A 5,111-nucleotide genomic window follows, 5' to 3' on the forward strand; every position below is an offset into this window, starting at 1 on the left:
TTAGACAAAGAACTATAAAGAAAGACTGCAATGGAAATATGCTAGTGAAATAATTTAATTATCTTAAATGATTTGGTTTTGCTGCAGTTGTCTTGCATTAAACTCTAATCACACAAGATGCAGTTAACAAAGATCTTTTTTGAAATTTTTCAATTTTTTTGTTACAGGATATTTCAAAAATATACCAACATAGAATAATATCAGACACCCAAATATATAACATGTGACTTCAATAATTATCAGTTCTTGGCCAATCTTCTTTTATATACATCTCTAGCCATCAATTCTAACACAAATTATTCTAAACAGAACTTCTGTATTATACCACTTCACACACACACACACACACACACACACACACACACTGATAATATTACATAATCTAGGTATTTCTTCCTGTAGAACCACTGTAGAAAAGGGAAAAAGTAAAGGAGTTTACCTGACAGGTAATCTGGCACTACCTGCTCCCGACCATAGCTGGACCAAAGGTTTTGTCCTTCTGCTTCTCCCTTCCTGCCTGGAGAAGGACTCAGGCTACCTTGCCAATCTTAATTCCTCAAGAAAAGAGAATAAGTCCTACTAAGTCTAACTAAGAACTAGAAGTTCTTTGCCGGAGAAAGAAAATGGCAGCATTCGCCTCTAGCCCTGTTTTTCTAACTCTCTTGATAATAAGAATCACCTGAGATTCTAATTAAAAATGAAGGTTAATTCCCTACATGTTGCCCCGTTCAGCAATAAAATATGGAAATATTATTTATCTGAAATAAAATATACAGAACTACAATTATTTATTGTTTATATGGAATTCAAATGTGCTGATATCTTGTATTTTATCTGGCATCTTTACTGGTAATGATTACGAATCGTGTTTTTAACATGCACTTCAGGTGTTTCTTGTTTCTGGGCAGTTTCCTTTTTAGCCACGCCTGCCCTCACGTTTCCAAGTGACCCTTATAAATGCTCAGATTGGCTGTGTAAATGTCACTATCATTGTTAGTTATCACTTACGAATACTTGCCATGACTTGCAGTCATATTTACATAGACTCTTCAGCATGTGTCAGATGAAGTTAGTTTATCCTTTGTTGGTTATAGCAGTAAATTATTGATTTATAGTTATTCTTCAAATTTTGTAGATCATAGTAATTGTTTCAATTTTAGAAATTAGAAGAAACCTTTCACAACACATGCTAGAAACTGTAAAAGGGGGTCTTTGGAGGTGGCATGTAATGGTTCTTCTTGACCTTAAATTTTGACATCACTTGCAGCAAGCTCAGAAACGACAGAATGTAGCAGATCTTGACACACTGTTTTGTCCTCAGAGAATCTTCCTCTCTGGAATGTGCTTTTTCTTTTGGTCTGATGAAACACCAACTTCTTGGCTCAAAGGATATATTCAAGGGCCAATTGTTTACAAAAACATTTTCCTGAGGGCTTTAAAGTAGTGGTCTAGATGATAGATGGTGTTTTAAATGCATTTGCCATGTGTGAATCCCTGGAGGATCAGTAATGGCAGCATTTCCAAAAGTATTATCAATAATTAGACATGTTGGTCTATGAAAAATTACCCTCAGATATGTTGAAGCCTGGACATGTCAATGATTCCCAGATTTCTAAAGTCAAGGTGTGAGAAACTAATTGCCAAAAGTGCAAAGACAGATTTAATAAACATAACTGCATCCAGCTTCTATAGTCTAGAAGCCCAAGAAAATTTCAGGACTTGATTTTACAGAACTTTCATGACCTTTGGGAGCCTTCCAATAAAGAAAAATCAAGCATATTTGATTTAAATAATTCTAGCCTTCAATGATAAATAAAAAGAATCCTTCACAAACAAGATCTTGTAAAGTTTTTATTTTAAAAGGCCCAAATTTTCTCTAGGGTTTTAAAATTATTTTCATAGATTTGAAAGTTTTGGCTTCTCAGGACTAATACACTGGGAACAATGAAAGATAAACTAGGAAACTTTCCTCTCGCAGAGCCTTGGGTTAAAAAGACACATGATTTCTGTGCTTTGGTCAGATTACTACATGAAATCTACTCAGATTCCACAAAACCATACAGAATGACAGGACTTTGACAGTCTCTCTCTCTCATTGCATATATATATATGTATGTATGTGTGTGTGTGTATGTGTGTGTGTATATATATATATATATATATATATTTTTTTTTTTTTTTTTTTTTTTGAGATGGAGTCTCACTCTGTCACCCAGGCTGTAGTGCAGTAGCGCAATCTTGGCTCACTACAATCTCCACTTCCTGGGTTCACGCCATTCTCCTGCCTCAGCCTCCCAAGTAACTGGGACTACAGGTGCCCACCACCATGCCTGGCTAATTTTTTCAGTTTCACTATACTTTTACCTTTAAGGCTTTGTTAAAAGTTTGGATGATAGTGGCTCTCCCGCAGCATCATTAAATGAGATGTACAATCGATCTTGAGTAAATTAATTGAAGAAAAAAGAACAAATGAATGAACATATCTTGAGTGAAGGACCAGCCATTTAATTGTGGATGAAAATGCTGCTACAAATTTTTCATATTAACAAGCATGCAATCAGCATAAAGAATGATGATGTTGAAAGTAACATATTTTCCTAACTGCATCAGTTACCGTGAAAAAGCAATAAACAATTCTTAAGAAAACCCTTCTGAGCAAATACTTTGGTTGTCCAAAATGAGGAGGAGCTGCCCACCCGAGTGTTTCAAAATGAGAATGATGACTGTCTTTTTCCACAAGGAGTATGCCAACTCTGAGAAGAGCTATGAGTCGTGTCACTGATTTTATGCAATTCTTGATCTTTAAATTTTATTTTCATTACAAGTGTCTGGTACTATATAAATCAAAAGAGGGAAAAAACCTTAACCACTTCAGCAATGAACTCAAGGCCATATATTTGATTTTTTAAAATACCTTAAATCTTGCAAAAATCTTAGCTTTCCTAATATTCTGATGTAGTGTTTATTTCTGACTATTTTAGTGCTTCTCAGTTTACTTTGGACTATTACAAGGCTATCTTTGAATGTGGACATAGTTTTCTTTGTTTGACATTAATTCAAGAAGCTTTATTTTACCACAGGCAATTATTTCCTATTGATTTTTACTACTAAACTGTTTCTCTTTTAAGACTAGTAAACTTAAAAATTAGTCAAGCTGTCTTAGGTCTCAGAAACTTGCTCTACCCCAAAATCAATTCCACTTATTTTTACTCAGTTCATTGAGGTAAAGTTTACATAACAATAAAATTCACCAATTTTAAGTGTACAATGAGTTTTGAAAAATATATGCATTCATATTTACATATTTCATCATGCCACTTACAGTCAATCTTCTTTCCCCAGCTCCAGCCTCTGGCAACCCCTGATTTGCTTTTCATCACCAAGATTTTGATTTTTCTAGTCATATCTTCTAAATATTTGTATTTCGCTTCTTTCACTTAGCAATGATTTTGAGATTCATTCATGTTGTATTTATCACCAGTTTGTTCCTTTTGTTAGTGAGTAGAATAGATACACCACAATCTGTTTACTCATTGTACTCATTGAAATGTTGATGGATGTCTGGATACTATGAAGGTTTTGAATATTATGAATATTTATATACAAACATGTGAGAATGTATGTTTTAATTTCTCTTGGGTACCTAAAAGTAAGAATGTTGAATCTCACAGTAAGCATCCACATAACTTTATAAAGAAACTCCAAAATATTTTCCAAGGTGGATGTGGCATTTTTCATTCTCACTAGCAATGTGTGAGAATTCTACCAACAAGAGGAGAAAGACTTTATAATATTTGAGGCAAGGAGAAAAGTCAATCAATTTACTTTTTAAAAAAGAAAAACCTGCCATTTCCTAATCTTTTTATATTGGTTTTGTTTTTCCTGATTGTGGGTTACATTTTCCTGCTATTTGAATTCTTACATTCTTTCAATTTTCCTGCATTCATAGAAGCAGGAAAATATGATCAAATGGTTGGCAATGTGTATTATGTAATTTCACTTTGTTCATTGCTGGATTTTGTTGTATTCTATTAAAGAGTATTAGAGTTTGTTTGGCCTTTTATGACTTTCTTTTAAGCTCAGAGTGGATCCAGACCTCTGTTAGAATGGATTTTTAGGTTAAGGCTAACTTAACTCCATTACCAACAAAACATTCTTGTGAGGATTCAACCCAATGCCACAGGTATCTTGAGATTTTTCCACTGTCACTTGTAGGAATACAAACTATTTTCTCATCTGCTTGGATTACTGCTTTACAGTATTTTTATTTTGTTTTATTTTTCTTTTGTTTTCCCACACCTGGGTAATTTCCTCTAATACATGCCATAGGTAAGTACTCAGCCAGTGATGAGCCTCCCCACCTCACCACATCCCTGCCCACAGATCTCTGAAGTTCTTATTCTATGCAACTTCCTCCTCTCTGTCCCACAGATTGTGGCTGTCTTGGATTCCCAAATTCCCAATCTCTGTCTCTACAATTCAGTGAGACTTTGGGGTTCTGTTTGAGTTTCTTCTCAGCTCACTACAGCTTGGGAAATGCCTCTAGTCAGTAAACTGAGGGAATTGTGGCACTCCCCTCACCTTATTAGGTTTCCTTTTCTCAGTGGTCATGGTCCTGATGTCTATAGTTCAATGATGAAGAGTGGTGCTATTTTTTTGGGTGGCAGGGGGTGGGAATCTTTCAGTCGTTTATGATAACGGGGTTAAACCTGGTCCCAATTAATTCATTCAAAGCTACGAGTACAGGTTCTTCAGGTTCTTTTATTTCACTTTCAGATTTTAAAAAAAGTTATGAAGTAAAATAATGAATGGAGAATAATATCAATATGGAATAATGATGTCTTCATTATTATGTAACGTATTTTTACAAATCCTTCACTAAAACAATTCTCGTGTTGGATTTTACATGTTCACCTGTTTGTTGAATTTCTCAATACAGCATAATTAGAACTATTTGTGTTGCAATATATTTCAATCATAAGAATTCTTAACCTTCACTTCTTTCCAGAAATTTTAATTGCTACATTTTATATGGTTACAATTTTGATATGTAATTATTTTTATCTCATAGTTCATCCTCTTTAATGACTGATATGTAATAGTTAAATTTA

Source organism: Trachypithecus francoisi, unplaced genomic scaffold (genome assembly GCF_009764315.1).
Source record: "Trachypithecus francoisi isolate TF-2019V2 unplaced genomic scaffold, Tfra_2.0 Lachesis_group10, whole genome shotgun sequence".
Taxonomy (NCBI): Eukaryota; Metazoa; Chordata; class Mammalia; order Primates; family Cercopithecidae; genus Trachypithecus; species Trachypithecus francoisi.